This window comes from Haemaphysalis longicornis, unplaced genomic scaffold (genome assembly GCF_048455015.1).
Source record: "Haemaphysalis longicornis isolate Haplotype H1 unplaced genomic scaffold, Haemaphysalis longicornis Haplotype H1 scaffold_9, whole genome shotgun sequence".
In the NCBI taxonomy this organism is placed as follows: Eukaryota; Metazoa; Arthropoda; class Arachnida; order Ixodida; family Ixodidae; genus Haemaphysalis; species Haemaphysalis longicornis.
Window position 1 is genome coordinate 68,401,260 of NW_027526460.1, and position 12,188 is coordinate 68,413,447.

Genomic DNA, 12,188 nt, shown 5'->3' on the forward strand with positions numbered 1-12,188 from the left:
CCGCCTGCCTAGCGCGAAACTCAAATATTTACCTTGACGCGTACGTAGAACCAATTTGTGGGTTGAGCGGTCGTTGCCGAAGAAACGTGCACCGCTTTTCTTGCCTATATGCATCACGCATTCTGCACACACCAAACGGGCCGCAGCCTGGTTGAACAAACAGAGATGCGTCGCAGGAAACAGCCGTCGAACTGATGTTAACGAGGTGCTCACGAATGTATTGAGTGCAGTTACGAAGGAAGCTATTTCTCTTTAGTCTGGGAAAAACAACATTTACCTACCGACAGACGACTGAAATTTCGAGAACATAAAAAGCGTCTTATTTGGCTGAGCTCGACAGTGCTAACAGTGATTTACATATCGCTACACAACATTATTAACCCGCCTATTTTTTGCTCACAAAATAGCACGTGCTTTACTAGGGCCAAAGCTGTTATCCTGGGAAGTGTTAGAAGAGGAAATGTTTAAGTGAGTTAGTAGGTTGGCTAGTATTTTTCTCGCGGAGTGTTGAAGGAAAAACAATCGCAATTTATAGGATCTTCTAACGAAGTCAACCGACGATTCGCGTGGATTCACTCATTAAAGCTTTTTTTCGCTTACTCTTTTGTTTTGACTACCCGCTATCTATGGGCGTTTTTCGCCCTGCGTCATGCAGCATCTCAGGTATTTATAGCCACTCTATAGTAAAATGCCTTGTAAATGTGTTATTTTTGGTGTTACCTTGTGCAAGAGCCTATGGAGGCTGTATAATAACAAGGGCAATACGTTATTTGCAAAATCGACACCCAGGTTCTAAACATTCGAGTTACCACATTTCAGGTACTCTATCGGCAGCCACAAAGAATTTAAAAAGCCTCCAAAGCCAATATGCTGGTTTGCTGGGCAACAGGTCAAACTATATCACCTCGAATTGTTTGTGCTGCTCCGCCAAAGGTTTTATCTCCCCTCTTTCGTAAGTTTATGAGTGCGTACTAGAGCCAACAATTCTTGCGGAATTTGTGCCCTAGGCGCATTACTTTCTTTCGCATTCTTTGCGCAAGTGGTCGCTTCTGGTGGCTTTCTGGATTGTATATGAAGAGTCTCTCATAGATAATGCTTAGGGGGCATCGTAGCAGCAGCACTCTTCTGGGCGCGTGCTCGCGGCAACGCATGGGAACTATCAAGCTATGATTAAGATGATTCGCCACCCGTAAAGAGCGCGCGTTGGGCTGTGTAAACGGAGCCCGACAAACGTTTCCGGCTGTGCTTCTACTGCGCTCTGCACTTTACGTACTTGTTCGATTTGCGTTCCCGAAACTTGGCATCGTATGCGTCGGTTTCTGCCCGCCGTCACGGATTATAGAGTGAGAGGGCCACTTGAAGAGTACTCAGGACCTGAACTTCAAAGAGCACTTTCTGGACAAGCTCACTCGTTACAATCTTCCTAATGACTTCGCCAGGTAGTAACCACATTTTGTGGCTGCCCTACTCTAATATAAACAGGAAGCGGGCGACAAAAGCCCTGTCCCTTATGCATTTCACATCATATTCGGACGAGCTTTCTGTGTTCCGTGATCAGTATTTCTTTAGAACAAATATTTTTATTCTGACCAAGCCCTATCTGTTTATCTACTTTGTTACTACACCGTTGCTCTATGTTATATATAAAAGTGAGCCACTTATTGTCACTTCACTGAAGCAAGCGAAATAGCCGCTCAGTCCAACAAAAGTAGATATTTACCATTGTGTAAATGAATACCAGCACGAATACAATGACCTTTGCTGAAACAGCTGAGTATGCAAGAGTGTCGCTTTAACAATTGGCAAAGACAAAAAGGACAACAAAATACGCCTGTACAGTAACACTTCCGATTAACAGTACATCAAAGAGAAGAAGATTGTTTTATTCTATGTTATTAGATCCCGCGTTCTTGTCATCAGATTCCGCCAAAGGAATCTTTGCTGCTAGCCTAGCGGTGTACGCCAAGAAAGTCCTCCGCTGCTGTGGCATTGCAACCCCTACCCCTCCCACCCGTGGCGCAATTGCAGCGACAGATTTGGCTCCAGTATACATATGTATAAAAGTTTAGGTATCTAGCAAGTGAAGGCCTTTCTCATTTTGATGCGTTGAAGGCTGGGAGTCCACTTTTAGAAGCTGCACTCCAACATCATGTAAGAACACTGCCCACAAGAAATTCCTTTCAAAACAGGAACCAGATGGCGAGCATGGTCAATGTCCCAAATAAACCCGTTTTTACGATCCTTCAAGTCGAGCAGCTTACAAAGGCGGGCTTCAGAGTGTTTAAGCAGTGGTGCTCGTGCAATCGCGAATCGAAGGAGCGCAGAATATGGGCTTCCAAACCGCTCTCAGCAAAGTAAATCGGAAAGATTAGCATTATATTTAGAGTGTGTTTATATTGTATTTCAACTTTTTCTCGTGGCTACACGCGGCGAAGCGTTAAATTACGGCGCAGTGCATTTAGAATGAAGAAATGTTTTGTCCGTGATAGAACTTTTCCCCCGCAGATTATGCAAAAGACGGAGATGCGGCTTTTGTAATCGCGAGTGTCGCTTACCCGTCCTCAGAAAAGTTCCAACGTGACAAATGTTTTCAAATATTATTGAAACTCTTGCAGCGAAAGTTCCTTTGTTCTGCATATGCAAATACAGTCTTATGCGCAAACTCCACTTAACAAATGGGGGACACACAAACCAATCGTTTCTCTTTGATATACCAAAAAACACGATAGTTAATTTGTTATGCGTATGCAAATACAGTCTTATGCGCTAACTTACCCTAGGAAATGGGGAACTCACAAACCGATCTCTTATGTATCATATACCCCTAAACTCGGCGAAAGAAGAAACTCGGCGGGGATCACGAAGTTTCTGTCGTAGTATGACGAAGACAGACAATGACTAAGGTGAAGTTGAAAAAAGAGTTTATTCGAGGAAAGGCGAGTCACGCGCACAAAGAAAAGGACACGAACTCCCGATCTGGTAATCAAACCACCAGTGCTAAGCACAAAGTATTTTCAAGAAGGTTTGAAAACATTTTAAACAGAGCACGAAACTGCTCTTTAGGAGCAGAGTTTAAAAGCCTGTTTTTGTGTTTATGAATTGCAGCCGCAAATCTACTCGTTTACTTGCCACACTCGCGATTGCGCGTCACAGGGCAGTCGGTGTTTACAAAAAATGCCTACGCTGTCTCTCTTGGGGGATGTTTTCTATATGCTCATCGTCGTCGCAGTTTAACAATGGTAATGCCTTCATGGATTGCCTTGCACATGATACACTTTCACATTTTCTTGTTCACGAACGTTTGCCATTTTAAGTTTTTTTGCAAGAATCATCCCAACCACGCTGATGACTACTTTTTTTATTTTCTCTATAGCGCCACATGCTGCTGGAGTTGTGTAAACACTGCCGCTATGTAGCGCAAAATGTGAAAGCTTGTCAACATTGGTTTCGTGTTGTAGGAAAAAACGCGTTTTTTAGTGGGATGAAGCTGAGTGAGTTGACAAATTGTGCTCTTTTGTATTAAACAGCGTCGGATATCGTAATAATAGTATTTTTAACACCTTACTTTTTTCGCATTAGAAATTCCTTTACGATTTGGCTATAGTCCACTGGAATCACCTAACAAATTTTCATGGTCATCACAGTCGTCTCCTTTTTTTACCCTGTAGCTACACTAAAAGACCACCCGACTTATAAACGCCCCGCTTTAGCCCCAGGTGGCCCTTCTGAGTTAAAAGAGACGAATAACTGTTTCTTACTCTAAAAGACGCGAACATTTATGTTACCGACGTAGCACAAACATTGTCATAGTGACCCTTCATAAAGAGGATGCCACTGCGTCGTTATATTTTGACTTATCGCCGGATCGTGCGGAGAACACTGCCCATAATATGATTAGCCACATTATTCGCGAAGACATGACGGTCACTTTCGACGGGCATAAAGCTTTCAAGAGGAGCGCGGTGGCGACCGAGTCTGTGTTTGCTTCCTGCGGTTTACCATCGTACTGACGTCGGGTTACGCGGGCCTTTGCGGCAACGACATGGCAGAAGCCCAAGAATTTCACTCCAGAACATTCCCACTCCAAGATATGCTGATTCGAGGCACCCGTACTGCAGTTCTTACATTCCCCTATCTCGACCTTACCTGAAATGCATCGCTCGCAAATTACCGCCCTTCGCACAAATACTTCACTTCCCAACCAGAAATTTCCCAACAACCCAACTCACACCTGTTGGCGGTTGCAGTTAGTTACGTTGTTCTATTCCCGCTATTCTCATTCGAGTGTTGTTTCCCCATTGCTTAACATCAGCGACACGGGAAAGATGACGTCTCCTTCCTCGGGTAGTCTAACACAAAACATGTAGTTTGGCACCTTAACGGTTACAACCTGTGTGGGAATGTAGCAGTCGACATCGCCTCGAGAGCAGGACTTGACTTCAATACGACCTTGACAGCCCCACCAAAAACGGACTGTTGCGAATCACCGGCACACTAGTTAGGATCTTAGGTGGGCTGCAAAATGTGCAGTTTATGAATGGCGCTATGGTACCGACCCTAAGGGCTCAAACCTGTACGAATCCCTTTCGTAGACTCTACACCTGGCCACAAATGTCAGCGCACAAAACGCAAATAGCAACGCTTTCCTTCTGTAGTAACGGAACACTTTCGCACGTTACCTCTAGCCATAAACGTTCCTGGGGTGGCGAAACATGCAAGCGAACACTTTGAAGTCCTGCACGATGCCCCGACACCGATCACGCCCCAGCAGCCTATGCCTACGTGAGAGAAACTCCCGCTTACTTATTGTCGCACGCACATTGGCAATCCAGGTGTTCAATTATGGCCAACCTCTCCTCCAGGGGTATGCGCCACTGCCAAACTGGTACACAGCCTTGAGAGAGAGACGACAACGACGCTGACAGCCTTGCGGACGTGCGCGCTGTTCCTTGAATATTGGAGCTTTTACCTACCGGCTTGTATTTGCCTGTAAATACATTTTATTACGAGCAGTGCCTTCATTGCCACGTCACATCTTATGGTGGAGGTGTGGGGTACAACGACGACAGCCGCGCCGACATATCTCTCAATGTGTACTCAGCAAGCACCGCGAGTGGTGTTCCACAGCGGTTGTCTCTGTGGCTCGCGTGATGTGCTGGACGTTCACTAAATATATTTGGTCAGACTGGCGAGAACCGTTAAATGTTTGGTTGCTGCGCGAAACTGGGAACCCCTTCATACCCTCTGCCTGTATTTACTGTTTGAAAAAGTGTAGTTTTGCCAGGAGGCGCAAAAAAGGTCAGTACTACTTGTTTAAGTGCTGGTAACGGTTGTTGTTCAGTGACATCATTATTCACTGCGTCCGATAAAAAAAACATACCGCTTCGTTCCTCACGTGCCGTCCATGCGTATGGTCGATTGAATTTGCAACAAGACTGGCTTCTCCGTTGGAGTAGACCCTTGACCCTTGAGTGGAGGCTAGTGTATGAAACCAAAGCTCGCTTTGAATTACTGCTGCCAATCAATTTTGACTGCAAGGCATGTAGAAATTGAAAGGCCTAATATATCTGCCAGAAAAGCGCGCTGTATAGACGCCAGGCGGAACACTTCAGAAGGACTTGCTGGCATACGATTTGCACAATCTTCTATGAGCGCCAGGCTTGCAAAAACTGTGGAATACAACTGAACCTCTTAACACAAATAAACACATCCTCGTTCCTAAGTTTATTGAAAGGACGTAAATAAAGGTATGGCGGAAGTATTATTCTTTCCAGAGGACAACTTTTCTACCGATCTGTCAATCTAGCTAAAAAATGTACAGTCCTCCTTTCCATTCATAAATACTCAAGCAACCTGGCACCATTAACGCCAAACGCGCTCCTTGCAAAGACAAAACGGTCACTAACACTGTTACCATTTTTTGAAGGGTTTCTTATGGGACCATACTTTCAAAATACATACTAAAGGAGCACGCAAAAATATTTGAGTCAGAAAGGTCTACCGCAACCTGCAGTTCTTTCTCCAATTTGTGTCTGTGCTGAATTGCTAATAAACAGCTGCGACAATCACCATGCATTAAGAACACTACAATTTATACAAGCAATGACATTACCAACAAACGATAACGATCATACAAGCGATGGTCTCAGAAAGAAACGATGAAATAAACGATGACTCTTGTAAAACGAATTGTGCAGAATAAATTCTGCAGCTTGCTCAATCCACGCTCAATAATCCGTCGGACGCACTTCAACGAACACTGCTACATCCATCGCCGGAAAAAAACTCTATATGTCGTGTTTGTGACAGGCACAAAAAAGTAGGGTTAAACTTCGCTATTTGTAGATGCAGCATTGCAAGCTTTCCCAGACAAGTGGATACACATTTTTGGTATCCGTGTACTTTAGGATGGTGGTTGCCATGTCTAGTGTATTCAACTCATGGTACAAAACCTTCACATCATAACCATGTAAGCTGCCGCCAAAGTGCAGCCATGATAGAAACACAGAAAACTTTGATCCAAATTCCAAAGCAGCATAAATTGCAAAGCCTAAACATGCAAAATCATCTGTGCCCAGTGTGTTCGAGCCTGCAAATGCCTCGGCAGCAATTTCTGGCTGGTGTTTGGGAAAAGTAAGAAGCAACAATTGGATTGTCAGATGCTCCGTATGCGAGCGAAACAGACGGCGAAGCCCAGCGGCAGTGTAATTACTTTTCTCAGGAAAATATTGAAACGAAAGCGTCATTTGCAGCTAATGACTAATGACGCCAGCTTAACACAAACTTAACTTTTAAACGGCACACAAAACTTGTTTCGATGCACGCTGGATGTCATGAACTTGCACTGAAAGCAGAGTAGCTTGTTCGGAAAAGAAAGCCGGAAATAGGATGGCTAGAACTGGAGTCCCGCAAATGGAAGAACATATATGTGCCCGCTTAATTCTTCGCAGAAGAACCAACAACACTAAGCAGCACCCAAGCGCGTCACCCGTTTTGAACTACAGCTGAAGTTAAAATTGAAGTTTAAGAACGTTGAAACCACATCTGAAGAACTACTGGAGCAAAAAGGTCAGCGTCATCAGCGCACGCTAATACCGCACATTTGGGCTCGCGCCCTTTGTAGTCACAAGATATATGAATATCTCATGGGAACAAAGTAAAATACTGCATTTTCAAAACCAATTCTGGCAGCCAAACACTCAATGCTTTCTGACAAGAAGCGGGTCGAAACCAGCAGTTTAGGCGTGTGCCGTATGCACCGAGGATAGCGTTTTGTAAAGCGAAAAGAGAAAGCAGGCACTTGCAACTCCAACTCATCCGCCTTTTCCGCAAAAGTCAGCCGACGTGCAAGCCAAGCGAGAAATTGTGGAGCGGTGATTGCAAGCCCGGCGTATATAGCCGACAATGCCACCCCAAAAGCGAAAAAAATTACTTTCCGGCTCTTTATATCAGGAGTTGCATGCCTCCCGGCTTACATTCCCCGACCGAAAAGAGGTCGCCCCACTTATCGGTGTTTGCCTTGTGCTGCCTAAAAAGAAGATCCGGAAAGCACAAGAATAGTTTCAGTTTCTATACTTTCAGCGTCAATTCACAGCTTCGTAGCCACCACTTAATCCGCAAGGCACACTGTATTTTTATATTTCCATATTAGGATTTTATTTAAAATAGGCTACACAAAACCAAAGCCTAAGACTTGCTGTAAATAAAAAACTTCTTTTAATGTGGGATCTATTGGTGCGTTATAATACGTTGCCTTAGTGATCAATATTTTTGCCTATGGTGTTGCTATACCACAAAATAAATCAATGCAGTTATGAACACAAAAACATACGGTCATTATACATTGCTTAGTATGTTCTTTTATTATTCCTTCTTCTGTCAAACAATATCCTTGCGTTGTTTGGCGGCATTTCGTTCTAGCAATGAGTGCGCAGCACCTGCGATACTTCAATATAAGTTTACAAAACTTTAGGCAGCATGATTTTATATACTGAGGCACTAAACGTGTCAATAGAACCTTAAAAGCGTCTACCTGATCGAAGGACTGTTAATCAAATTAGCAGTTGGGTGCAGCTCTGCTAGACAATCACACTATGCATCAGGATTGGTTGATGAGTTGTTAATAAATGAAGCCAACGAAGACACACTTCTTACGAACTGCTTTCAGAGCACGATAAACGGCACCATCTTTTAGTTTGGTCGGCCGACGGAAACTTCATTTGAGGTTGTGGACCCGCCATCGGAAAAAAAATTCTCAAAACAGCGCTAGAGAAGGGGCATAAACAAGTAGACGTTCACCACAAACTGCTTTAGGGATGCTTTCAAGTAATTTTCGGTTTTAATTCTACCTGGAAGTTTCTTAATCCTGTTGAGCGGGGAGAGTTCGAATAAAAACTCTGTACTTTAGGGATTCGGCAAAGAGCGCGTACAGAATTTTGGGACTGCGGAGTCCGCGTATTCTGCGAACATAAAAGGAAAAAGTTATCTTCGTGTAGCTTCAGAGTTCTTAGGCGTGCACCGTATTGATTGCCTTATATTCGATTGTTTTTTTTTTTTTGCAAGTCTGCTCAGAAGTAATACCTGGATAAGTCTTTCGGCCGGCATTTCTTTTTCACAATATACAGCCTCACCTTACATGGCATTTTGTTTCCATTTTAATTGCAGAATAGCTCGACCTAATTCCTGCACGAGAGGACACAAGGGTGGTGTTTTCAGGTACAGTGGATAATCGTAGCAGGCAAACTTTTGAGATTTTTTTAGAGCATTCATTGCGAAAGGGAGGCACATGTAGTAAACATCACACTATCATTACTGCATAACCGTGGAGAACGTTATAATTTTTTTAGAAACACATATAGGTAATTGTCGCCTAACAGCTTAAGCTGATATGCTTTACGTACAGCCCCGTTGAAGTCACCTTCACTGTTTACAAAATTTACACTATGACACACACTTTTCAGGCACCGCACAAGCTCTCTGGTACGAATGTAGCATGATCCAACGGCATTTTATTACCTGCATCTTTTAGACCACGATACGTCGTCATTTGTGGAACTGCTCTACAGCTGTACTACACACTATACTACACCGCTATACTACACACTAGCGCTTTGCTGCGAAGAAATAGTACAGGCGCGATATAGGGAACCTTCAATGAAAATACAGGTTAACATTCATACCATCAGCTTATAATTCATTCAAAATTGTGCCGCATGATTCATTTTGCCAAACTACTCCCGCATGGCAAGCGTAACTCATATGAAACCAAATTTTAACTACCCAGCATATCACTTAGCCGCATACATCCACGCGTGTGCCTCTTCCGCAAGATTTATCATTTTATGCCTCGACTAAGTAACTCACTTTTCCCTCAATCATCCTACATTTCATCATGCAGTAAACAGTACTTCAATTTTAGAATTACGAGAAACCTGAAACATGTTCATTTTATTCATTGATTGATTGTATGGTTTAACGCGCCGATGCAACGGAGGCGATGAGGCTCGCCTTAGTACCGGGCTTAGGATCACTTTTGACCACGTTGGGATTTTTAACTTGTGCCGAAATCTCGTACACACGGGTGTTTTTGCTTTTCGCCTCCACCAGAAAAGCGGCCGCCGCGTCCGGGAATCCAACCCGCGACCTCAAAACTTCAGTTCAACTCATTCGTGCCCACAACAAGATTGGACTGCAACCCTCTTCCTGTTTCCATCGCGCAAATCACCGATACGTTTAATTTCAGGATGACCATACATGCGTACCCGTTTTGATGTTGCTGCATTTTGTGCTACTGTTTGGAAAACGGTTTCACTACTTCTCTTTGTAATGCATTGCCTTGAGAGTAAATAAATAAATAAATAAATGAATAAACGATGGAAGGGCCCCTGTATATCCTGAGTCTCTTTGCATGTCCCTGTATGTCCCTGAGCCGCACTGAGCCCGTTTAATTCTTGAACCGACCTGCTTGCCACTACTCGAATGTGATTACGTGTGCACATGCCTCGCATACAAAATAACATCAAAGGATCAAAGGAACGTTAAGGTAATAAAAAACAAAGGGATCATAAAACATTCAGCAGAAAATCAGATCCCCTTACGTGCTTTGAAGGCGAAAGCCCAGCGATAATCCAAAACCTATTTAGTGTTACATTCTGTTTGAATCTTTTTCTCCTTTCTTCGTCTTTCACCGTGAATTACTAAAACCGCGAACATGGCTGGTTTAAGCGCCCCAGCTTCTCCACAGTCAAAGCTGTCGTCCCCGTGCACCGGGGACGACAGCTACGCACATGGCACAACGTGCACCTGTCACAGCGCACGCATCAGGGTAGTACTTTTTCCATTCTGAAAAAGCTACAGCTTCCGATAATTCAAGTGCGATTGAAAAATAACACTTCTTCCCGTGGGGAACCACGAAGAGGATGCGAAGCATCATAGGGGTTACGTGTAGGTTCTATTGTGTTGCCGTTTTCTTGTTTCTTTTATTGGAGCACAAATGGGAACGTAGTGTGAACCTCCATGTAGAGACAGAGAAATCTAGAGAATGTAGAGAAATGCAGAGACAGCGCAGAGACCGAAACCGCGTTACCTGATCGAACACCTCCTGGTTGTCGTCTTTCTTTATTGCGTGCTCACACTCCTACCCCGCTGCCCGCCATCTTCGTACTATTCTCTGGTTGAGCTGCAAGGCTCAGTGGCGCCTCCCGCCAAAGCTTTTCCGCATGGAATTCAACATCCTCCTCTAAAGTTTTCAGTTCGTCGATTCCGTTGACGTTGAGCTTCGCGTGCCTTCGTTGTATCAGTAACTTCTAGGCGTAGTTTGAATGAGTAAAGGACATAAAGCGCGTTCGTAGCACATGCTCCCGTCTCGGTTTGTCGCGCACTGGGAAGAGCGCCCCAAACCTCCTGTTCGGGCCAGGGGGTCGTGGGATCAAAACCAGGCACCGCCTAACTTCTTCTTTTTATTGTGGACTGCGCTGAAGTCCGCCCAAACGCTGACGGGGCTGGAGGAATGCGCCTGCGCAGTAGAGTGCGGACGGAAGACAACAACAAGGGAGGGAGGGACACAGCCCCGAGCATGAGATGCTTCGCATCTAAAAGGTGCTACCTGACTTGGTTATGTCCTCAAGTGATATTGTTTGCACAGGGGTAAAGGATATTTGCGAGAAGTGGCTCTGTCTGTTAAATTTTTGAAAGTACAATTTTCTTTCGACTACCTGTCTAGTGTTTCCAGGACGCGCCTGTACAAGGAACTAGTAGATATTTGTTTACAAGTGCTACTGTATAGGTCTTTATGCGGCACAAGCACTGGGAGTGACGTTTTAAGAGGGGGGACAAGTATGCCGGTGAAACCTGCCATAAGGCCCTTTTATTTAAAGCTACACAGAGAAATTATTACCGTAAATATGGGGTTAGCAGAAAGGTTGCAGTGTACCTTAGTGTACGCAAAAATCCGGAGCCCAATTATTATGTTTTTATTGACTGCTGGCACTCAGTGTTCTACTGGGGAATCCTCCAACGTATGTTAAAGAAGGACTTACCCATGACACCGCATGGAATTTGGTTCCTACCGGTGAAAAATCAGGGCGGTGTGGCGGACGGTTTGATCATGGTCCTTAGCCTTCGCAGTATATGCAGGACTAGAATAGCGGTGAGGAACGAGAAACAAGGAAATAAATGCCCGGCCTGTCAGGGGAAACTTCATCGAAAGCGTACAGTATATACGGGAAATGCTTCATGCAGAAGATGACCCTTCTGAGTGGTTGGCTGTGCTTGACGGTTTAGTGTGTCTAAGAAAGTTCTAAAGCCACTAAGTCAGCCAAGTAGTGTTGGAAGCTTTTAACGATGTGAGATGATATGTGAAGTACTGGAAAACTGTCTGAGCAGGCAATAAACAAAAGTACTGAGTGCTATGTTTAGAGCACCTGTCTGCTCCTCTCGCGACAAATGGTCAAATTCTAGACTAATCCAATTAGTATTATTCTTACAGCAGCGGCAATTTTCGTCCCAATCGACAACGAGGACACGGATCCCTTTTCGAGATTTCTGATATATTGAAGCTTTCGTTCTAGTAGAGAAATCCCCAAATAAGAAGGCCCTGCACACCACTGTAGTGTAACAGTGAACATGGAAAGAATTTCAAGGAAAAGAGCTACCGAGAAATGCGTTTAGCATCATTGCATGCAGCAATA